Raw genomic sequence first — 24125 nt, 5'->3', positions numbered from 1 at the left:
TGCCGTCCAGGCTGTATGGCCTTGGGCAAGTCACCTCATTTCTCTGGGCCTCAGTTGCTTTATCTGGGAAATGGCTTTCAAATCACCACCTCAGGGGTCACTGAGCGGATTGATGGAATGCCCTGTCCACGGGATGGGATTTTCTGGGGCGTCTCTTTCCCACTGGGCGGTTGGACGTCCCCTCCCCAACGACTCCCCTTCCTGCTCTGGGAGGGGATCAAGTGAGTTAATCTATTGGTAAATCTTTCAGCTGAGCACCTGCAGTGTGCCAGGCGCTGCCCAAGCGATGAGGAGGTCGGACCATGATCCCTGGCGTCCCCTCTCCCAGGTGGCAGCTGGCCCCCAGCCGGTGCCGCCACTGCTCCATCACCTGGTGGGCCACTTATGGGAGAAGGGCCCCCGTGGTGCCTGCCTCTGGGTGCCGCATGGCTGCTGAAGGCGGAGTCCTTTGCTGACAGCTCCCCGGGCCTCTCCTGGGCGTCCGCGTGCCCCCATGCTCATTGCATCGGGCTGGCTCGGTATCCCCGCCCCCGGTGCGGCAGTCTCCTGCTGCCTTCCCCTGTGGCCCCAGTTGGGAGCTGGAGGAGTGTCTGCAGGATGTCCCCTGCCCGCAGCGTGGAGGCTTTTGGACCCAGAAGCCGGATCTGGAGGAGGGCAAGCACGGGCAGGGTGACTCAGACAAGCGCCTTTGCTCCTGAGTCTGTTTCCTTCCCTGTAAAAGGGGAGAAAGACAGCCACCCACGGCAAGGGCTTTGTAACCTTGTCCCGTAAACGCCCCAGGAGAGGCTGGGCTGCAGGGCGCTGCCGACCCAGAAGCCCTCTGCGCTTCGGGAAGTCCGGGCCGATCAGAGCCCAGCTCGGTGCAGGGTGCAGGCGTCTCCCAAAGGCTGCCTCCCTTAGCCCCGCTCAGGACTCTGTTCTGTGTAAAGGGCACGTAAGTTCCCCTGGGGCCCGGGACACCGCTTGTGGGTCCCCCACCCCTCCAGGGAACGCTTTAGGTCCCTGGGCCTGCCTTCTGGGGCGTGGGCTGGGCCTGAGCTGTGACCACCCCCCACCCCCGGGCCGCCACACTAGTGATGGACGTGCCATTTCCTGTTTCAGTTAGTGTTTGCTGTGTAACAAACCACCCCAAATGTCGGGGCTGCAACAGCAGTGTGTGACCGTGCCGGCTAGAACCTGGGCCACCCTGCTGGTCCCCCTGGGCTCACCAGAAGGTGCCAGGGGGCCCCACTCACATGGCTGCAGTTGGTGCTGGGGCACCTCTGTTTCTCCACCCCCCGGCAGTTTGGCCCCCCGTGGGCAGCCAGCGGCCATGGCATCTGAGGGCAGCGTTCCAAGGGGGCGAAGGTGGAGTCTCAAGGCTCTTGAGGTGCAGCCTCGGAACTCACACAACCATCCCGCCACATTCTGTTGTGCAATGAAAGTCCCATGGCCAGGGGGCGGGGAGACGGACCCCACCTGTGGGAGGAGGAGGAGGGGACGAGTCCCAGAGCTGAGGGGCCTGGGTACCGGGGTGCAGGGAATCTTTGGCCATATTTTGCAGTCACAGAGTATGCGTCATTAGGATTTTGCCAGGTTCTTACCTTACAGGGGTTGGGGTCAGGGGAGCAAGTTCTAAAGTCATTGGATACAGAGCCAAAAATTACCCGGTAGAACTACCCTTGAAGACCCCTTACGTTGCCACGGCGTGCAGAGCCCCTGGTTCGGCACCCACCCTGCAGGGAGCTCCGTGCCCACTGAGCGGGCGGGTCCCTGAAGCAGGCCAGGTGCGGGGTGAGGCTTGCCCAGGCATTCCAGGCTTTGCTGAGGGGGGGGACCCCAGATCCCAGCTGGGAATGGAGGGGGGTCTCACCTTCTGCGTCGGCTCCATTCTGTGTGTCCGTTAAGCCTCTAGAAGCTGCAGTGCCCGGGACAGAGGCCGCTGGCCATAGATGGCTATTCAAATGTCAACTACTGAAAATAATTCCAATTTTAAAGAAGTCAGCTCCCCAGCTAGCCCCATTCCGAGTGCTCAGTGACCACACGGCTAAGAAGTGGAGAGCCAGGAGTCAGCTGGCCCCCAGCCAGCCCCCTTCACCCAGCCCTCACCTGCATGGTCACCCAGGCCCGGTGCTGGCCGCTTGAGACTCAAAGTGGCTCGGCCCCATCCCGGTCACTGCCTTCTAGAAGCTCCCGACCCGCTGGGAGCAGGCGGGCTGGGGAAACGCAGTGCCAGAGTGGGAACTGGGCAACCAGGCCCCCGGAGACTTGCTGAGGTGGGAGCCCTAGGGCCTCCCCCTCGCCGCTCCCACCGTGTCCTCGCCGCGCAGGGAGTTGGGGCGGCTCCATGTGCACTTGCCAGGCTTTTCTGGTAAAGGGAGGGTGCCTTTTCATCACCCCAAATCCCGCACATACCCCCCCCCCGACCTGTGCACACGAGGGTTAGTATCCGTGGCTGAAAAATCACGGTGAGCCGCTGAGAACCCATTTTAGATGAATGTGAAGTCTGTGCATTTTATTCATCGCACAGCATCTGTTTTGGTTTGAAAGATGTTAATGTGTGAAACGTAGTATTTGTTTGGTCTACCAGCAGCGTATATGGGATGCAAGAACCCCTAAAATAATTCAGGGGCTCCCAGCCTGGGAATCGGTGGAATCTCCAGGAATGGGATGGGTAGCGCCCGGGCAGTGGAGGGGTGTGGCGGGGGCACCTAGACATGGGATGAGCAGGGACACCCCCTGTGGGAGGTGTGTTCACAACTGCATCAGTGCCTTTTCTCCTTTGGGGGCCATGGATTTATTCTCAGGGGTATTCAAGTTCCACTCAATATTTTTACATGTGGATTCATTGAGTTATTTTGTAACAATTTCAATCTTGAAGAAGGCCTGCAAGAATTTTAAAAAAAAGAATTCTCCCGTGTACCCTTCGCCCAACTTCATCATAAGTAACATTTCACCAAATTTCAATCTCTCACAAAAACATTGTTTTCTCCCAGAACTATTTGAGAGGTCATCGCAAACGTGCAAACTGATGACTTACTCCTAAATAGTACTTCAGCATGTTTCCTAAGAGCAAGGACACTGTCTTACATAGCTGCCGTCCAATAGCCAAATTCATGAAACTTAACATGGTCACAGTACTAGGATCTAAAGTACAATTTAGGGACTTCCCTGGCGGCCCAGTGGTTAAGACACAGAGCTTCCAATGCAGGGGGCGGTGGTTCGATCCCTGGTCAGGGAACTAAGATCCCATATGCCACAGGGTGTGTCCAAAAAGTAAAAAATAAATAAATTAAATAAAATACAATTTAGAGTTCATGTCACCAATTATCCCAATGATGTCCTTTATGTCAGGTTTTTCCCCAATCCAGAATCTTGCATTGCATTTAGTCATCATGGGTTTTCTTGAAGCTTCACCAAGGTTTACTTTGTGTCATAAAATTCACTTGTGTTAAGTGTACAATTTAATGATGATTAGTATACTTACAGAGTTGTGTAATCGTCACCATAATTTTATTTTAAATCATTTCAAATCATCTTGAAAAGAAATCTTGTGTCTATTTTCTATCACTCTTTTGTCCCACCCCAGCCCCCGACAGACACTAATCTACTTTCTGTCAATAAACTTGCCTTTCTGAGGATTTCATATAAATGGAATCATACAGTAAATGACCTTTTGTGACTGGCTTCTTGCACTTAGCCTAATGTTTTCAAGGTTCAGGCATGCTGTAGCAGGTGTTAGAACTTCATTCCTTTTTTTTGCTGATTAAGACTCCGTTGTATAGGTAGACCACATTTAGTTTATCTACTGTCCTCAGTTGATGGACATTTGGGTTGTTTCCCCAGTTGATGGACATTTAGGTTGTTTCCCCAGTTGATGGACATTTAGGTTGTTTCCCCAGTTGATGGGTATTTGGGCTGTTTCCACTTTTTGGTTATTATGAATATACTGCTAGGGATATTCACGTACAAGTTTTTATGTGGACATATGTTTTCATTTCTCTTGAGTAGATACCAAGGAGTGGAATTGCCAGGTCAGATAGTAACTCTTATGTTTAACTTTTCAAAAAACACACAACTGTTTTCCAAAGTGGCTGCACCATTTTTCATTCCCACCAGCACTGTATGAGGGTTCCAATTTCTCCAGACCACCTGGATGGCTCTCTAAAAACTGAGTTCTGCTGTCTGGTTTCTGCGGCTGCCTTTCCTATTCTGTTTTTGAACACGTGGTCTTCAAAGGACCCTCCAGTGTGGTCTCATTTAACTCTGGATGCAGTGTTCCCTAAAGTGGGGTCTGATGAACGATGCAAACTGTATTCTTAGGGGTCCACCGAGTTCTTAAGTTTGAGAAACCCTTAATATAGAGCCATCTCTCAGACAGGAAAGTAGAGGCCCTTATAGAGAAAGTGATGTGTCCAAAGCCGTGCATCTGTGAGTGCCCACAAGCCAGCACGGAGGCCACGTGGAGTAAATAAGAGCCACTTAGGAAGTCGTTCAGCACCCACCCAGTTTTCTCACCTGTAAAATGGAGGGGGCATCACCCATCTCTAGAAGCAGGAGCAGTAGAGACAGTGTGGATAAAGAGCCCAGCTCAGCTCCTGCCTGACGCAGAGTGGACACCACGTGTGCCCACCACCTGGCCTTGCACCCGGCCCCCTCCTCCGCAGCACCTCCTCTCCCCAACAGAGCAGCCCCGAGGGCCGGCTCCTGGCTCCTGGCTCCAGCTGTCCCTCCCCCTCACGCACCTCACCTGTCCCCAGTGCTTAGCCACTTACTGGGCATGGCTCTGTCGCAGGCCCTGTACTGATGTTGGCAAAACAGAGATGATTCCTACTCCATCCCCGCCCTCGGGGACTTTGGGCAATGAATAGACTCATTAGCTGATGATTACAGGACAGCGTGGCAGTGGTTATTTTTACGATCAATAGCTAACGGTTATTGAATTTCTCCTATGTGCCTGGTCCTGTTCTAAGAACTGTGTCAGGATGTACAGGGCACTGTGCGAGCCAAGATGTCTAGAGGAGGTGACATTTTTGCAGCTGGATCTTAAGGATGGGTTTGGACTTGAGCTAACAGGCAAAAAGCACTCTTTAGGAATTTTTACTAATTTGGTGGGTGAAAATGGTATCTCATTATTATGGTATGCAATTCTTTATCAGTAAGGTTATATATCTTTTGGTATGTTTATAGGCCATTTGTATTTCTTCTTCTCTGAGCTACCTAGTTAAATCAGCTGGATACTTTTATTTTCATGGTTTTCTTATTGATTCGTTAGAACTCTTTGTATATTGATGAACCAAAGGGCATAATATGTGCAAATACTCAGTGTTGTGAAATAGCGTGGCATACTCACAAGACGTTAAGTGTAGTTTGACTTTGGGGGAAGCAGCTGAAGATGGGGGGGTGGGCAGGGAGGCAGAAACTAGTTCTGGTGCTGAACTGGGAGCCTAGACTTTATCCTCCAGGTCATGGGGAGCCTTAGAAGGGTTTTGAACAGGGAAGGGATGTGATTGAAGCCATTTTTTTAATATATATAAATTTATTTATTTTATTTATCTTTGGCTTCGTTGGGTCTTCATTGCTGTGCGCGGGCTTTCTCTAGTTGCGGCGAGCAGGGGCTACTCTTCATTGTAGTGTGCGGGCTTCTCATTGTGGTGGCTTCTCATTGCGGAGCACGGGCTCTAGGCGCACGGGCTTCGGTAGGTGTGCCACGCAGGCTCAGTAGTTGTAGCTCGCAGGCTCAGTAGTTGTGGCTCGCGGGCTCTAGAGCGCAGGCCCAGTAGTTGTGGCGCCCGAGCTTAGCTGCTCCGCGGCATGTGGGATCTTCCCGGACCAGGGCTCGAACCCGTGTCCCCTGCATTGGCAGGCGGGTTCTTAACCACGGCGCCACCAGGGAAGCCCTGAAGCTGTATTTTTGAAAGTTGCTTTAAATAAGTGACAATGATGGGTGGAGGGATGGGCTAGAAGGATACATTGAGGCCAGAAAGTGCAGAGCTGTGAATGTCCCGCTGAAGAGCATCAGTTTGGTTTGCTGGGCAAGGGGGAACGTTCTGGGTAATGACGGGGGGTGGGGAGAGGGAAGGAGCAGGATCAAGGCCATGGCTGATCCCCGGGTGGGGTAAGTGGTTCAGTCTCCCTGCAGGAGGCTTTGCCCCCACTGACATCTCCTTCCCACATGGGTGCCCAGTGCTGGGTCGTCTCTTCCTGCTCCGTGGAACTGATCTCCAACCAGACAGACGGGATTGTTGCCAGGGCTGATCTGGAGAGGAAAGATGAACCGGGAGTTTCCAGGCAGGGCACTGCGGGTGGGAGAAGGAAAAGGGAAGAGCATGGTGGCCAGCCTGGAGGGGGCTCAGAAGTCATGCATTCCACAGGCCAAGGAAGCTGACCCTCGGCTTCCGCTCCCACAGCCCAAGGCTGGGAAGCCCCACCTCCCGGCAGCATTCCACATCAGGTTGGCTCTTCCAGTGAGAAGGTTCGCGGGCTGGTCTGACGTCAGAGCTGCACGGAGCCTTAGCACTTGCCTTATCTCAGGCTTCCTGCCTGCTCGATGGAGGGAACCTCGAGGCTCAGAGGAAGACGATCCTCCCACGGTCACACAGGGAGTTAGCCCCAGCCCAAGTCAGAGCAGGCCTCCCAACTACGCGTGCAGTCTCAGAAATGATTCTTTTTAAAACATAATTTTTTTAAACGGTAGTACATGCAGAGGGCACAAAAAATATTTAAATGGAACATTTCAGTGAAAAGCCATTCTCCTTCCCACCCTGGCCCCCAATTCTCCACACCCTTCCCCAGGGCACCACTGTACCAGTTTCTTAAGCATCTTTGTCAGAGATAACACATCCACACACCAGCAGGTACCCTATACCCCGCTCTTTTTTTACATAAAAAGTAACATGCCATACCCTGTACTGCACCTTGCTTTTCCCACTTACAAAAATACCTTGGAGATTCTTCCTTGTCCATCATGTACAGAAGCTGCATCCTTTTTGACCGCTGCGTAGGTTTCCACCGTACGGATGTATCATAACAGGCATCTGTCGAGCAATCCCTCTTTGGCGCGCTTTAGGTAACAAGAAGACTCCAATAATTTTTATTCACTTTAAAGACAGTTGCTTAATTTTTTGAAGGCACATAAAGAAGAAGGTTTAATCAGCCCGTGAGCCAGTGCCTATGTCCAGATAATTCCTGGCGACTTTTTACAAATCAACTAACCCTCAGAAGAGTATCAAATGAAAAGTAAAAGCTCCTCCCACACGCATTCCACACACCCCACCGTCCTCCCAAAAGGCAGCCATCAATAGCAGGTTGTTTGGGTATGTGGGTATCCTCTCGGGGAGAAGAAGTAGGAAATTACAGTACGCATATATGTATAACCTTTTACGATGTGCACAAGAGAGGTCACAACATACACAGTGTTCTTTCCCCTGCATTTTCCAGCAGAAATGCCTCCTGGAGATATTCCCATGAAGTCCCTGCCTGTGGGTGTGTTCATGCCGGCTCTCCCTCCCCCAGTGTTGGACACCAGAGGTGTCTCTCTTCTTAGTTGCTGACTGACACAGAGTGCTGTGTGCACTGCCCTTGCGTCTTTATGCCAGCACGCTGGATGGCTTTGCCAGATCACCCTTCGAAAACAGGTCGCCCCATCTTGCACCTCACCCTCCAGTACTCTGGGTGCATTCATCTCCTCCCACCTTCAACAGCAAAAGCACCATTATACTTGTTCTTTTCTGCCAACTTGGTAGACACAAAAAATAACAGGCATGCTGTGTTTCAGTGTGTATTTCTTCAATACGCATTTAATTACAAGTGAGATTGAGTATCTTTCCCTGAGCCGCCTGTTTCTATCCTCTTCTCTTTTTTCTAATTGGTTAGTCATCTTTTTCCTATCGCTTTGAAAGAGCTTTTTACGTATCCGGGAAAGTAACTTTCATCTCATTTTCCGCAATTAACTTCTGTCATATGTGCTGCAGATATTCTTTTTAAGTTTACCCTTTGTCTTTTTTAACTTTGTGGTACGTTTTATTCCATTTAGAAGTTTTCATTTCTATATAGTTAAAATGTATCAATATTTTCCTCCATAGCTTCTGGGAATACAAATATTTATACAGTACATTTTACACAACCTTTTCACACCTTATCACAGCTGATCCTCAGAGCAGCCTTTGAAAGGAGGCAGGGTGAGGGTTTTTATCATCAGGTCTGTTTTACAGGTGAATTCACATGAGGCTCTGAAAGGTGGTGGGACCTGCCCAGGCTGAACAGGTTCTAAAACCCTTGCTCTTCCCAGGTCCCTCACCTGCCTTCCTGCCAGCCAGGTAACTCACTCCTGGCACTGACAACAAAAGGATGTAGCTTCTCTAGGAAAGCATTTTTAATTATTAAAACTACAAGAATCTTTCCTTCAAGAGCTCTTTTTTTTTTTAAGTTTTTGAAATTATAAAACTAATTCATAGTTTTTAAAAACAAAATGTCCAGTGATACAGGAGAGTGTAACACAGGGTTTCGGGGGGGTGGGTGGGCTCATGCCTTGTCCTGAAAGCCCATCCTCCAGGGGGACCACTGTCATGTTTGCTGTGAGCACCAGTGGTGAGGAAGACCCACCGGGAGCTGGACCGTTCCTTATCCGTCTCTGCCCATCACCAGTGCATTGTATATTCCAGGAGCAGCTCAGGTGCTCATAAATGCTGCGAGACGAGACTGAGGTGGTCAGGCACCCCCCCTTAGCTTACACTCTGCAGCCCCACAGGCCTGTGTTCAAATCCCACCTCAGCCACTTAGCCAGCCATGTGAGTGTGGGCAGTTGACTTACCTTCTCTGTGCTGCGCTGTCCTTGTCTCTGAAATCGGGATAATAGTTTACACCTCAAGTAAATGAAATTAACCTCCTAAAATGCTGAACAGAATGTCCACCTCTCACCTCTGATCTGCCTGTTCCTTGGGGGGTCCACTGCCTACTCCCACCTGGCCCCAATAGCCAGGGTCATGACATTTCAGAGTGGAAAGTCAGACTTCCTCCCCCCTCCAGAAGCCCAGAGAGGGGAAGTGCCTTGCCCACGGTCACACAGCCCACAGACGGCAGAGCCCGCAGAGACTCCAGTCTCCTGACTCATTACATCACTCGCCAGGCTGGACCACTGCGGCCCGTCCCCCGGCCTCCTGTCTCGCCCCTTCTGGCCACCAGGGGGCGCGCCCTAACCCAGCCCAGACTGCGGCCGCCCTTGCTCCCACCTGGTGGGGGTCTCCCGGCTGCCCACGAAAGGAAGCGTTCCTTAATCTGGTGTTCACGGCTGTCAGAATCTCCCTACACACCGGGCAGCGCGCCTTCCTCTGCTTGCTTGTTCCTTGGGTACAGTCTTCCTGGAGTGCCGTCCCCCTTCCTGCCCCTTCCAGGCCAGGCCTCTCCTGCCTACTCCACTCCTTCCCCGCGGACTGGTCCCTCTCCGAGGCCGTGCCGCCCCACCGAGGCCCGTCCCCAGCGTTCAGTGGGTGCCAAGTCCATGTTTGCTGTGGGGTAAGGGGCGGCGCCGGCAGGCCCGGACCCCCCTCCCCAAAATGCCAGGAGCGCGCGTCCTGGAGGGGACACAGGGCCCCACCACCGCGCTGTGCGATTCTGGGCCAGTGGCTGCCGCTTTCTGGGCCTCGGTCTTCTCATCTGAGAACTGGGGAGGCTTCGGGGAGGGGTCTGGGCATGGCCGGCGGGGACCGCAGCTCTCCGTGGGAGGGGCCTGCGGCTGCGGCTCCCTGGTGTTTACCTAGGGGGTCTCGGGGAGTCTGAGCGAAAGGCCGGGGTCCCAGCGCCCCTCCGCCGCGCTTGGCTGTGCGGACCCCGCTCCCCGGCCCGGCCCCTCCGCGGCCCCACTGACCCGGGCGCCCTCAACTGGCCGGGGTTCGGGTGACGTCGGCGGCCGGGGCGGGACCCGTCCCCGCGCCCACACCCGTGTCCGGGGAAACTGAGGCCGGGCGCGGAGAGGCCGCGCACGCCAAGGTCACTGCGCGGAGGCAGGCCGGCCGGCCGGCGGCGCTCGGGCTCGGGCTCCGGCTCCGGCTCGGGCTGGGGCTCCCGCGCGCCCGCCCCCACCCCGCGCCGCGCGCCCGCCCGCGCTCCTGCCCGCCGCGGGGACGGCGGGGACGGCGCGCGCTCGGAGGCTGCGGGCGGCCCCGCGAGGTAGGAGGCGGGCCGGCGGGGGACGCGCGCGGCAGCGGGCGGGGCGGCCGGGGCCGGGGGCCGGGGGCCAGGCCGGGGGTCGGCGGGGGTCGCGGCTGCCCCGACGCGCGAGCGGCTTTCGGGAACCGGGCGGGGGCGGCGGGGGGCTTTGCGGAGCCGGGCCCGGGACGAGGGCCGAGGCCGCAGTCGCGGGGACGCGGCGGGCCCCGGGGTTGCAGGGTCGGGCACCCGCGGCGCCGGGCTCGCGGGGATGGGGCGGGGGCGGCGGCGCCGGGCTTTGGGAACCGGGCCTCTGCGGTGTCGCTCCCTGGGTCGCAGGAGATGGAGCCTCCGCGGCTCTGCGGATCGCTCCTCCGAAACCTTGCGGACGTGGAAGGCGCGATCTGGGGGGAGGGGGGCTGAGGGTCTCCGCGTCTATACAGCTGGCTGCCTGGGCTGGGAAACGTGAACCCAGGTCCCGAGGGTCGCTGGGGGAAGCTGCCCCCCGGCCCAGACACACACACACTCTCTCCCTTTTCTGCCCCCTCCGCCGTGCTCCCGCCTCTCCGCGGAGAAATCCTGCCGCGGGTCCAGGGTCCGGAGCCTGCGGGCGGGAGGTTGAGGCATCTCAGGAATTCGCTGTGAGCCAGTTAGACGCTCTTGGGGCGGGCTGGATGGCTGGCCCCGAATTCAGCCCTGCCCCGACCCCTTGCGTGACCTTGGGCAGCCCCTCCTCCCACTCCCACGCGGGCAAGAGGCTGGCTGGTAGTCTTGGGGATCCTGTGGGTCAGACCCCCAGTGGGCGAGGAGTCGGTTGAAGGGACTGTGCCTGGGGGCTGGAAGAGCCACTGCGATCTCCGGACCCAGTCCCAAATGGGGCAGGAGGCAGCAGGAGTCTGAGAAGTGACGATGAGGCTGTCGCAGGTATCAGGGCACTCTGTTCCACCTGCCAGCCTGGGGGGGAGCCCTCATGGACCAGGGGGCTCTGAGTGCGGGAAAACCCTGCCCAAACTAGCTGCCCCTGGGCTGTGAGGAGGCAGGGCCGGTTGCCAGAGGTGTGGCCAGGCTGTTCCCCTGCCCCCCACAGTCATGGGGACACCCCCCCCCCCAAGTTTCTGCCACGCAGTTGCCCCTTTAAATTGCTAAGCTCTCGGCTGTCACAGCTGATCTGTTTCCAGAGCAAACGGAGCAGAAAGATGACAGTGGGTGTCCCCTCCCCCGGGCCTGTGCGAGAGATGAGGCTTGCAGGCCAGCGGTCCCCTCTGCCTGGTCAGCTTTGTGCGTTTAGCTCTGGGCGTGCTCCATCATGGGGTGGGGGTGGGGCACTTGCTCTGCACCGGGGAGCCCCTGCTCCGCTCGGTGGTCAGGCACCACCAGACAACGTGCGTGCCAGCCTGCGCAGCCCCTGGGAGGAACTCGGAGCGAAGGTGACCTCTGGTCACTCTTCCCTGCCCCCAGCTTTGTGCCTGGCTCCTCTCTTGGGCTGGCGCGGTGGCCAAGCCTCTGAAACCGTGTGTGGCTAGAGAGCCCATGTGCAGCAGTTGGGTTTGAAAGGAGAGAAAAGCAGCAGCCCCAGACGCCCCGGAGACAGGAAAGGACAAGCTAAGAGGTGGTCAGGGTGCCACAGTGCCACGGCCCAGCCACTGAGCATCCGCACCGACCGGGTGGAGCATCTGGGGGCCGATCTCCTATTAGAGATGGGGAAACCGAGGCTAGGGAGAGGCAGGGACATGGCCAAGGTCACACAGCACCCCAGTGGCCCCAGCTCTCCCGCCGTCCAGCCATGCCCGGGGAGCTGCTGCCTGGGGAAGGCTCAGAGGACTCGGCGTTCCCCCCAGAGGTCCCTGCAGTGGAGGGACAAGGAAGGGGGGACCCTGGTTCCCGCACAGGTTGCAGACATTAAGTAATCTTGAGTCTCGTGAGTAGAGTTGCCACCCTCTCCCGTAGCTGCCTGCCCTTCCAGCACTTCTCTGCTCACCCCGTGGCTGCCAGCCCCACAACGACACTGTGATCTCAGTCATGCCCCTGCCCCATCGTGCAGAGGGGATGCCAAGGCCAAGCCAGCACTGGGACCCTCTGTGTCCTCAGCTTTCTTCCAACCAGTGTTCTCTAATTGCTGGGATGCTAAGCACCTAGGCGTCCCTAGAAGAGCACAACCATCCTTTGTTCTCGTAGTAAGCTCCCTGTCACTGGGGTGTGCAAGCTGGAGCTGAATACTCATTGGTTAGGGAGGCTATGAATTTGGCCTCTGGTGGGAGGGTTGACCAGATGTCTCATCACCCTCCCACCCCGTCCCTCATAATTAGGGAGTAGGGAATGGGGTTGCTTGCTCCTATCAGGAGATGATGATTCTTGCATGAAAGAGGCTGGGTGAAGGCACTGGGGCAGGTCCCTGTATGAGGCCCAGGGTTCCACATACTGGCATTGCTCAGACCTGCTGTCCAAACTTGAAGTGTGACTCAGACCCGCTTCTGGGGCAGCGTCTTCCAGTGCCTGCTGCCTTCCCACTGGGCCCAGCCTTCAGCCTTGCCTGTCCTGGCTCCCGTCCCACCCCACCTGCGCCACCCAGAAACCTTTGCTCAGCCTTCACCCATTGGTGTCACCTCTTCAGCAAAATCTGCCCAGTCTCTGTGTCTGCCTCCCCTGGGGGTCCCATTGTCACTGAACTGGGGAGGGGGACAGTGTGCAGGGACATAGGTAGGCCTGACTGCAGGACACCCGCCCCCCCCGCCCCCCCACACACTGCCTGAGCTCTTCAGTGGCCCTACCACACAAGTGCCGGCTTGGAATGGCAGGATGCAGGCAGTCAAGTTCTCAGTGACTCTTCGAAGAACTGAGTGTATGTGGCCTTCTGATCTAGTACGATTACAGTTCACACCCAGCAAGCGTCTTTTAAAGCATCTACTCCGTGCCCGACCTTGTCACGGGGTCTCACTTGTATCAGCCCATTTCATCTTCGAAACCACAAACCCATCCGCTAATGTGTATGAAGGCTCTAGAAGCGTAATATCAAAACAGTGATGTCAGCCGCACGGGCCAGTGGGACCCACTGAGAATGCTGCACCCCCCGCCTGCCGCTGGCCGCGGTCTTTCCCGTGACTTGGGCCCTAGTGTCCCGACAGCTTGGCACTTTGCGCGCGCAGATGGCCTGGGGGGGCGCGGGGGGTTAGGGTGCTCAGAGGGGACTGACCCCGTGAATCCACGCGGGCTGTGTGGACGGAGATAGGAAGGCTTGCGAAGGGGTCCTGGGACCCGGTACATGCGTTTGGGCCTCATCTGCTGCCTCTTTAGAAGGAAGTCCTGTCGGGAGGGCGGAACAGTGGCGGAGGCACCTGCCGGTCCCCAGCGCCAGGGGCTAATGTGAGTCTTCGTTGTGCTCAACTGAGGTGGATCCAAACAAGAAAAAAGGTGGTGAGTTGTCCTCATTGGAGGTATGCAAGCTGCGGCAGTCGAGAAGTCTCCCGTGCCTCGGTTAGGCGAGGTGCCCTGGAGGGCCATTTTAGCTCCAGGACTCCCAGAGCCAATGACTTTTTTTTTTTTTTAATTATTATCTGAGGACTTAGTGAAAGCTATCAGGATGGTAATATAGGTTTGGAAAAATGCTCAGTGCCAGGCTGTTTTAATAAAGCCAGTTGCCTCGGGGTATTATGGGAACACTCCATTATTCGGCTCCTCCAGATTCAGAACTAGGACCAGGTTTTGGACTTGGCCAAGGGGCCTGAGGATTTGGCGTGAAACAGGAAGGAAATTGAGAGTCTTATGGCCAATCCAGGAGCGCTGGGGTCACTGTCGGCCACACTAACTTGGGAAGCCCTGAGGTCAGAGCTGAACTCCTTGTTGCTTTGGACAAGTCCCTTCCCCTCCCTGAGCTGAAGGAGTTTGAAAGAGTCCGGAAAGCACTTTGGAAATTGTAAGGGTTGGGGGCTGAGAGGAGGGGCTGAAGCAGCAGTTCCTGATTGGCTCAGGTGCATGGACCAGCTGAGGGCCAGCCTGCCGCTGGGATGGGTTCAAGTCCCAGCTCTCAACTCCCTAGCTTCCTGGACCTCTGTGAGCCTCAGTCTCCTCCTCTTTAAAATGGGAGTGATGACAGGGCCAACCTCCTAAGGCAGTTATGAAGGTAATTCTGGAAAGTGTGTCAATGTCATACAGCTAGTTTCCATTTTCTCCTTTGGGGATATTGAGAAGCCACTCAGTATTCCTAAGGCCTCAAAGTCCAAATAGAAATGCCAGCTCTGTTGATTTTCTCATTCAACAAATATTTATGGAGCGCCTGTGATGATAGCAAAGGAGCCACACAGACAAAACGCCTTGCCCTCCAGGAGCTTTGATTTCAGCAGCAGGAGACCCACAACAAAAAAGTAAACAAAGAGCATTTCAGTGAGTGCTAAAAAGAATGCATCTGCCCTGGTCGGTGTTAAAGGTGCTTTACAATGGAAGAACTCTTCCGGAAGGGAGAGGAGAGGAGCCCCCTCACCCTCATCTGGGCTCCGGGAGACCTAGATTCCAGTCCTGGCCCTGCTGGCTTCCCACTTTGCTGTGCAAACTTGGGCAGTTTCCTTCCTGTCTCTGATCCTCGGTTCTTGTTTGCGAAATGAGACAGCAGGTATGCTCCTCCAGCTCAGGTGCCCGATGTGGCTGGGCCGTCTGCCCTGTGGCGCTGCACTGAAGTCTGCTCTGCCGTCAGAGCTGGGGTCCCTGCCTGTCCCCTCTGTGTGCCACACCACACATACCTTTCTACTTTAGATGTGATAGGTAACCTGTCAAACAGAAAGGCGAAAAGACAGGCATGCAGCAGCTTCGGGAGAAATAAGAGGAACACACACGTTGTGAGACCACCTCCCGGGCCCCGAGACAGAGCGCTGCCAGAAGCCCCCCGCCCCACCCCATGGGCTCCCCCTCAACTGTTGGCCCTCACGGATGCTCACCATCCTGACTTCTGTGATAATATTGTTCTTGCTGTCACTGTCTTACCACCTGTCTGAGCAACTCTTCACCACATGGCCTTGTTCTTATTGTTGACTTGTTTATACATGGACTTAGGCTGTAGATATCTGTTTGGGTCTGGCTTCTTCTCAAAGTCACAAGGAGCTGTTGCTTGTCGTCGTCACGGCTGTGTAGTATTCCACTGCGTCGCTAGGCCACGGTTTATTATCCAGTCTCTGTGATGGACACACAGGGTGTCTTCAGTTCGGGGCTGTGTTCTTGAACCTGCCCACGTCCTAGTGCACGTATGACCTCCTTTCCGGCATCTGTCTGGAACTGGGCCACACAGGACGCACATGTTCAATGTCATAGAGCAGACCAACACTGTGGTCCTTCCGTCCCGTCGCCCCCCACTCCCAGTGGCACCGCCTATTGTCAGTCTCTGCCATTTTTGCTCTCCTGGTGGGTGTGTAATGGCTTTGATCCGCATTCCCCTGCCTGCTGATGGGGTTGAGCATTTTTCTTTCGTAAGGTTACTGGCAGTTTGGATCTCCTCCTCAGTGGCTGTTCAAGCTTCTTGCCTACCTTGGGCTGTCTTTGTTTCCTTGTTTGTTTGTTTTTTTTTTAATTAATTAATTAATTAATTTATGGCTGTGTTGGGTCTTCGTTTCTGTTCGAGGGCTTTCTCCAGTTGCGAGGAGCGGGGGCCACTCCTCATCGTGGTGCGCGGGCCTCTCACTATCGTGGCCTCTCCTGTTGCGGAGCACAGGCTCCAGAAGCGCAGGCTCAGTAGTTGTGGCTCACGGGCCTAGTTGCTCCGCGGCATGTGGGATCTTCCCAGACCAGGGCCCGAACCCGTGTCCCCTGCATTGGCAGGCAGATTCTCAACCACTGCGCCACCGGGGAAGCCCTGTTTTCTTGTTGATTTGGAGGATTCTTTACGTATTCCGGATTCCAGTCCTTTGTCAGTTGTATGTGTTGTAAATATCTTGCATTTTTCACTTTTCCTGGGGTCTTGGAAAGAACATCTTAATTTCAGAGTTCTTAATTTCTATCAAATCTATCTTTCACTTTATTTTTGTTTTGTGTTTTAAGAATCCTTTCCTACCCTGTGGTCATGAATTCACCTTTTTGCGTTAGATCTTTAATCTACGAGGAATTGATGTTAGTAAAGGGCGTGAGTTAAGGGTCCCATTTCGCACACGCACGCACGCGCACGCACGCACACACACGCACACGCACGCACACCCCATTTCCCAGCCTGCCCAGCGCCGTTTGGTGACATATGTGTCCCTTTCCCCTACCTGCCCTGCCCGCCCGGGGCAGGCAGCAGCCCAGGACTGCAGGCTCTGGCCTGGGAGCCCCGGCAGGGACAGCCCCCGGGGGCAGGGCAGGGCGGACAGCCCTCCCCCACTGGACCAGCTGCCGCTCCTGCCAAACAGGTCTGTGGGGCCCGTCACGTGCCCAGCTGGCGGTGACTCGGGCTCTGGCGGATTAAGCAGGGGCTCAGGGCTTATGACCCGCACCGTCCACTGCACAGACCCCCGGGAGGGCCGAGGGAGCTCAGCTCTGTGGGCTGCAGAGGAGACCCCCAGAGGCCAGCGAGGCTGTGCTGTTTGCCTCAGGACACCCCCAGCCGGGGCACTGGAGCAAGGTAAGAGAGGGCCGGGGGGCCCTTGGCTGTGACTTCCCTGCCCAGCTCTGGGAACTTCTGTCTGGAAAATTAAATGTCCCCCCCCCTCACTCCCCCGCAAGCTCTTTCCATCTGGGTCTACTGGGGGAAGCCGAGAGCCAGGAGGTGGAGGGCGGCGGCCGAGAGCAAGGACCTGCCAGTCTCAGGCCCCTGTGCACACTCACCCAGGCTCACACACACACGTACACGCACCTGCCCACCAGCTCCCGAGGGATTCCGCATCCTCTTCAGTGACGAGGGCCTGCCCACTGGGGGCGTGGGGGGGGTGGGGGCACTGCCAACCTCCAGTCCGCCCTCCAGATCCTGGTGCCTCTCCCCCCCACCCCACCCCCACCACAATGGCCGGTACCTTCGTGCTCCTGGAGTCTTCAGGGCAGGGAAGAGGGGGAGGAAGTGGGTGTGTGCTGAGCACCGTCTATGTGCTGGGAACCTCCCCTTGGGTGATCTTTATTCCAACCCTGCAAGGGAGGGAAGATTCGCCCATTTAATAGATGAGGAAACTGAGGCTCGGAGATGGGCTATGGCCCAGCTGGGGCCCGGGCTGGGAGGACGGTTCCCAGCATCTCAGCAGCCTGCCCACATGACCCCAGAAGTCGCAGGCCCTGCTCACCCCTGCCCAAAGGCACAGTCCCTCTGGCGCAGAGCCGCGGCTCCCTGGGGCCCTTTGAGAACTCTAGGTCCTTGCCGGGGGTGGGGGGCATCAGGGCGGGAACAAGAGCCAGCGGCTCTGGGCCCAGCTCAGCCTAGGCTAGTGGGTAAGACTTGGGCTCCGTCTCCTCGTTTGTGCCATGGCGGGGGTGACAGTAGTAGGCCCCACCTCTCCAGGTCGCTCTGAAATGCCACCGTGCATGAAAGGGCTTCCAAACACGGCGGCTCCCAGCAGGCACTCGGGCACTTAGCTTTTGTTTTTACAGGGAAGGTCAATACCTGAGTTCACTGCGTCCTCTGAATTTCTGAGCTCCTGTGCATTTCTTTTCTTCCTGGGCTTCATGCATGCATTTATTCCTATGAGTTTAATACTTGCTTAGGAAATACAGGCACGTGGTAAAATGTTCAGCATTATAAGAGTATACAATGCAAACGACGTATGCCCCCCGCCCCCTCCCCGGAGCAAACAGGACGAGCATTTTGGGGGTATCTCTGGTCAGAAATGTTCCTATGTATATATTTGTTCCTCTGCCGTATTTTAAAGAGAGCACCCAGCAGCTTGCTCTGCCCCTATCCTGCGGCTTCCCTCTGGGCCTTTAAATCCACCCCCTCGGTTAGAGAGCCTGACGGCTGCTTTCCTGCAGAAGGCCCGCATATTTGTGGATGCTGGCACCAGATCTTCCTCGTCAGCAGGACTTGAGGGAGGCTGCAGCCTGGCACGGGGCAAACAGGGGGATTGTTGAGCCGCAAAGAACGGTCCCTCTGTGCCCAGTGAAGGCCCCAGTTGGAGGCCGGCTCCCCCTCCCCACTCCAGCAGATCTGGGTCTGGAGCAAGGGTGGAGCCTGGGGACCTGGCTGAGGCCCAGCCCGCTGCCCGTCGGGTGACCTTGAGCCTCCTCTGGGCTCCCGACTCAGTGCAGAAACCCAGGGCGCGTGGTGGCCCCAGTGAGAGGACCGAGGGTCTGTCTTCTTGAGGACCCAGCCAGCCACACCTCACCCATCCGGCCCAGGGAAGAAGCGCATGACGTAGGCTGGAGTTCTCACTGCTTCCTCTTGAGCTTTGATGGTGCTCTCTGGGAGACAGTCGAGATCAGCGCTACGTCTCACTGATGCATTCTCTGTGGGCCTTGTGACTCCTGGACCTGCCGGCTTCTTATCTCTGCCAGGGAAAGCTCCCAGAGGGCTGGGGTCAGGGCTTTATCTCTCCCAGCCTCTGAGAAAGGAAAGCAGCAGGTGGCCACATGTGGCAACATACCCTGTGTGCGTGACTAGGAGGCTTCATCAGAAAGGCTCCCTGCCCCCTTGAAGCAAGAGCAGGATCCACCGTTGGTGTCGGGAGGGTGGCCGGTCACCCAGTGGGGCAGAGCTCCAGGCGCTGCCCGTGTGCAGATGTTCAGGTTGTGCACTGCACAAGAGCAGTTGGCAAAGGAAGAATGCACTGGTACCAAGCCACAGGCCTGAGAGGCTGTGTCCACCAGAAGAGGGCGCTTTTTCCAAATTCACATGCAGGCCCTGCATGCTCGCTGGTGAAGGAGAGGTGCCTGCTCTCCACTTACGCGCTCTGCTCAGTTTTCTAGAATCTCCCTCCAGGACTCTGCTGGTAACCCCAGGGGAAAGGCAGCTCCAGACACTCTCCTCTGTCTGTGGGAGCAGCTTGGGTAAACCCAGCCCAGTGGATCCTCAGAGGGAACGGGGCCATGGCTCAGAGTAGAACTGCATCCACATTGCAGCTCTAGCTGCTCCTGGTCAGGACTCCTCAGCAGAGACCCTCCACGTTAGCATCTGTTAATACACTCCCCAGAGCTCAAGTACGAAGGACCCTTACCTCTGTGCCCGGCCCCTTGAGCAGGGCCACTTTATTTATGAAGGCATGTTGATTTGGGGACAGGGACTCATGTGAACTCATCTCATGCACAAATACTTCTCCAGCACCTAGTGTGAGCCAGGCTGGCAATAAATGCTGAGTCCCACAGACGTGACTTTTATCCTCACGGAGCTGTCCAGTGAAGGAGAGGGAAATGCCCCCACGAACAGCATGGACCAGGGGCTGGGAGGACTTGCTCAGTGGGGCCTGTAAGGAGGTCAGGCAAGGCTTCCTTGAAAGTGGAGTCAGGGATAAGTAGGTGAAAAGAGAGAGACGTATGCACCCGGCAGTGGGAACAGCACGTGCAAAGGCCCAGGGGCAGGAGCCAACTTGCCGGGTATGAGGCTGGAGACGAGACGGAGGGCAGAGGCAGGCAGAGGCCGAACCCACAGGGGCTTGTGGGCGTGGTGAGGAGTTTGCTGCTTATTTCTTAAGCAGCGAGGAGCCAGGGTTTGGAGCAGGTCAGTGACTTGTTAGATAGAAATGTCGGTGAAATTGGGTTTGAGTGCTGGCTCTGCTTCCTGATCCAGCTGCCCTCCTGCTGTGTGATGGGGGTGGGGGCGGCGGGGGGGGAGGGTGTCTTAGGTTGTGCCGGAAGGAGGAGATCTGAATGAGGAAGCTTACCGTGGGGTCCAGAGGCTGCCTCAGCTGCTCCTCTGGGCACCTGCCCCGTGGCTGGGCACCTCCCTATCCAGGAGGCTTGGGGCTGGGAAGGCCAGACTGCAGTTCTCCAGCAGGGCGACAGGTGGCGCCGGCCCCTCAGAGGTGACCGGTGGGCTGGCCCAGCAGGGACCAGCGCAGGTCAGGTGGGGTTGGGTCTAGCTCTGGTCAGGCCGGGGCAGGGCCACGCTTCCCCCTGCCCTCACCCGCACCCCAGGTGGCACCCAGACTGCTGGTTCGGTGGCTCCAGCCCGCAGTTGCCAGCACCCCGTCTTTCATCCCCTCCGAGGACCATCCATCAGCTGTGACCTGAGCTGACGTTTTAAGCCGATCTAAATTTGCCACCAAGCCTGACAGGGGAACAGCTGGGTGAAACCACCCTCTGCAGGGGAGTACTGCGGTCCAGATCTCCGCTCTGCAGCCTCAGCCAGTGAAATGCAGATAATGAGGTGCCCCCTCCCAGGGTGGGCGTGCGTCAGCACACACTGAGTGCCCAAGGAATGTTGGCCCAGCCAGGGCTGGGCACCCAGGAGGCCTGCAGGGCCTGGCAGTGCCTCCCCTGCTCCACCAGGGCCCCCCGCACCTGGCATGGGGGCTGGACGCACAGGGAGCCGACATGTGTTGAATGAAGACGTGCCCTACGCACCAGAGGCTGAGTCCCAGAGTGGGAACGCTCACACCTGGCCCATCGCTGGTATCACATCCCAGCTCCCCGAGGCTGGTGTGTGATCTGGCATCTTGGGCAAGTGGTTTGGTCCTTTTGAGTCCTATTCCTTCTGTAAGATGTGAACGGTACCCTCTCTGTAGGTGGGAGGGTTGCTCGCCCGATGGGAGTCCCTTGGAGCTCCCAGCACCGAATTGGTGCTCAGGGAAGGGCAGCCACTGCCACTGGGAATGCAACCAGCCATCCCTGCCTCGGAACCATGGGTGGTCACTAAGGGAGACCAAGGGCGGAAGCTGGAGCCACGATTGCAAGCAGCCCACAGCAAGCTGGCTGACCAAAGCAAGAGGGAATTTACTGGAATTAGCGTTGTCCCCAGACTGCCCAGGAAGGACAGGAAACAGGCCCGTACACAGGGCCCCTCCTGAGGGCAGGAGGCAGTTTCCTCTAGGGATGCCCCCTGGAAGGGGTGCCTACTTGTCTGTGCTTGGGTGCCCGCAGGCAGGGCCGAGCCCCGTGAGAGGCCCACCGGGTGCAAACGCCCCCAGGACGGGGCACTGCGGGAGGGAAAGGAGGGATCCTAGAATAGGACGTGGCCTTGAGGGAAACCACCCAGGTCCAAGCCCAGCACCCCCAGCGCTGGCTCTCTGTCCCTGGCCCCCGTGCACCCCGCTGTACTCGATATGGGTTCCTCTTCACCAGCGTGATAATTACTGGACACATCACTGACATTGAACAAATTGTTGTGTGCTTGTAATTACAAATTACGTTTCTAACACTCCAGGGGTTTCCAAACCTTGATATCTGTGCTATTAACACATAAATTACAGTCATTTATGGAAATTACCAGAGAGACCAGAATTGTCTGTGGATTGTGTTGTGTAAGAGGTGCTCATTGGTGGATGTGCTCCAGGAGCCTGGAGGGGCCCAGTGTGGGCCTCGAGCTTTCCTCCTGTTTCGTGGGGTCAGATTCCATTCCCAGCCCTAGACTTTTTTTTTTTTTTAATCTATTTATTTTATTTATTTATTTTTGGCTGCGTTGGGTCTTCGTTGCTGCACGTGGGCTTTCTCTAGTTGCGGCGAGCTGGGGCTACTCTTCATTGCGGTGCACAGGCTTCTCGTTGTGGCTTCTCTTGTTGTGGAGCACGGGCTCTAGGCATGTGGGCTTCAGTAGTTGTGGCACGTGGGCTCAGTAGCTGTGGCTCGCAGGCTGTAGAGCACAGGCTCAGTAGTTGTGGTTCACGGGCTTAGTTGCTCCGCGGCATGTGGGATCTTCTCGGACCAGGACTCAAACCCGTATCCCCTGCATTGGCAGGCAGATTCTCAACCACTGCGCCACCAGGGAAGCCCCCCAGCCCTAGACTTTTCACGCATGGACCCCCAGGTCGGAAGCCCAGCTCTGCCACGACCAGCTGAGTGACTTCCAGCCACTGACCTCTCTGTGTCTCAATTTCCTTATGGACTAAATAACGGGACTTGATGAGTGATTCCTAGAGATAGCGGCCGTCCAGCTGCAGGCACCCGCCTCCACGCAGGAGGTGCCCCGGGGGCCTTTTCTCCTCTCTCACAATGCAGGGGGCGCACAGTGAGGCAGCAGCCAGGTTTTGTTCCCAAGAGGAGGGAGGCGACCAGGGCCCTGGAACCCCGCCTTCGGTCCCCCTGGCACCAGGCAGCCCTCCCCAGCCTTACGTTGCTGTGAACTCCTTATGTGCTTCAGGGTGTTATTTCTTGCTGCAGAGAGTGTACTCTCAGATCCCTGGGTTTCTGGAAGTGTAAGACCCAGGCCACAGGTGGGCATGAAATGATTCCAGGTGAGCCATAGATGCTGCATTGGGTGACACGGAGCCTATCATACGGACCCGGGAAAAAGCTATTCCCCTCCTGGAGTTCTTTTAGCCCCTCCGATTACACTGAGCCCAGAGTGTTGGTCGGGGCTAATATCTCTTTAATGCCTCTTTATCACTCCAAGAAAAGCTTAATTCTATTTCCTTATTTTATAGGAAGTAATGTGTCACATGGTTAAAGAGTGAAAGATATAAAAGACTACAAGACAAACAGTGAGCCCCCTTCCAGCCCCAGCCCCCCAGAGGTAACCACCATCCAGAGATACTTTGTGTGTCTATCAGCTTGTGGGGTGTGTGTGTGTGTGTGTGTGTGTGTGTGTGTATGTATTCTTCTTCCCTTTTTTTTTTAGGCACATACAGCATTCTAAGTTTAGCCTTTTCATTTATAATATATCTTGTATCTCATTCCCTGTCAGATATAAAGAGAATCCTTCTTCTGTTTTATGGCTGCCCTCTGTGACATGGATACTCTATACTTGCTAATCTCTGTTTTAAAGAAAGAGCAAGCCTCAAGCATAGGCCTTCTGCTGATAACAAGATCTGAGCAGGATTTTATAACAGTGTTTTGGTTTGGGTGATTTCTTTTTATGAGAAAATTCAATTTATGCTCAGCGAGACTGGCTTTTCACAGATGGAGCAGCTATAACGTGAGCCTGATATGAAGAATAGTATTAAGTAAGTGGTATACAGGTGCTTATGTGGTCGTTGGGAAAACTAACCTGGGGATAAATCCAGGCCAGTTCTGCCGGCTTCCTCCCCACCGACACACACCCATAGGATGAAACCCCAGCCCCATCCTCTGGCCTCATTCCTCACAGCGCACCCATCCCCACACTTCACGCTCCCATATATGCTGTTCCCTGTACGTGGGGTGCCCTTCAGTGAATTCCCAGTCATGCCACAAATCCCAACACAGTCTTCACCTCCTCCAGGAAGCCCTCCCTGATGGCCACCCCATCAGCTCACAGTCATTCCTGCTTCTGTGCCAGGTTGATCCCATGGTTGCATTGATCACCCACTGCAGTGCCCTGGCGTAGTGCGAGATCCTCTGCAGGATCTTCTGCAGAAACTTCTGCAGATGTCAGAATCACCTGAAGGGTGAGAATGTACATTTCTCAGAATTCCCAGCTGGGACTGCGGTTGCTGCTGTTCCTGGGACCTCACTCTGAGAACTGCTGGTGGAGGGGCAAGGACACAACGTTCTCCTGGGTTCTCCTCCCGGCTCCATCATTTATGGGCTGTGTGTCTCTGGACAAATTACTTACCCTCTCTGGGCTTCAGGGCCTCCGTGAGAAACTGAGATGTGACCCCACCTTGTACAGAATTGTGTGAACGTGTGTGGAAGCAGGGCTGGCACCGACCAATGTGAGTTGCCTCCCGCCCCCTCCCCACCGAACTTCCCGAGGGCAGGGCCCACATCTGATGTGTCTCAGATGCTCTGAGACACCCAAGCTGTGCCTGGGGGGCAGCTGCTGGCCATGTTCAGGAACGCACATGTGCCGGTTATCTATTTATTCAAAGAGTGAATCAGATGGTGCACATCTCCCGCGCCCATTGATTCCAAATCCGTGGAACCGGGTCAAGCTGGTTGAAGTCTTCCTCCCACCGGGACCAGAGAAGGGGTTGCTTAAATCAATAACATAAAGAAGATTTCAGAGGGGAATGTTTAACCCACTTAAGAGAGAAGCTGTTGTTTTCGGAGCACTT

General features: G+C 55.9%; 1 protein-coding gene and 1 long non-coding RNA gene across 16 annotated transcripts in view; one reads left to right on the top strand and one right to left on the bottom strand.

The window, feature by feature from the left end:
• The window catches only part of IQSEC1 (IQ motif and Sec7 domain ArfGEF 1), a 333736-nt gene that overhangs the window by 234147 nt on the left and 75464 nt on the right, over positions 1 to 24125 (top strand). Inside the window, exon 1 of one of the 14 annotated variants that reach the window (XM_082345185.1) lies at positions 10028 to 10146. The exons of 12 other annotated variants lie outside the window; for them this stretch is intronic. The gene's annotated coding sequence lies outside the window, so the exon portion shown is untranslated. Of the gene's footprint in view, positions 1 to 10027; positions 10147 to 16563; positions 16703 to 24125 lie in introns of those variants that run through there. One more of the 14 variants, XM_082345188.1, reaches the window with a different exon arrangement.
• Positions 5457 to 10018, bottom strand: LOC309607132. 2 transcript variants are annotated; one of them, XR_014232272.1, is made up of 3 exons: positions 9845 to 10018; positions 6923 to 8818; positions 5457 to 6278 (listed from the first exon to the last, which is right to left on the bottom strand). It is a non-coding gene; the product is annotated as an uncharacterized lncRNA (long non-coding RNA). The 2 variants fall into 2 exon arrangements; XR_014232273.1 differs by lacking the exon at positions 9845 to 10018 and having other exon boundaries at positions 6923 to 9190.

Source organism: Balaenoptera borealis, assembly GCF_965194805.1.
Source record: "Balaenoptera borealis genome assembly, chromosome: 12".
NCBI classification, from domain to species: Eukaryota; Metazoa; Chordata; class Mammalia; order Artiodactyla; family Balaenopteridae; genus Balaenoptera; species Balaenoptera borealis.
Note: the sequence above shows the minus strand (reverse complement) of the source record. Positions and strands in the feature narration are given on the sequence as shown.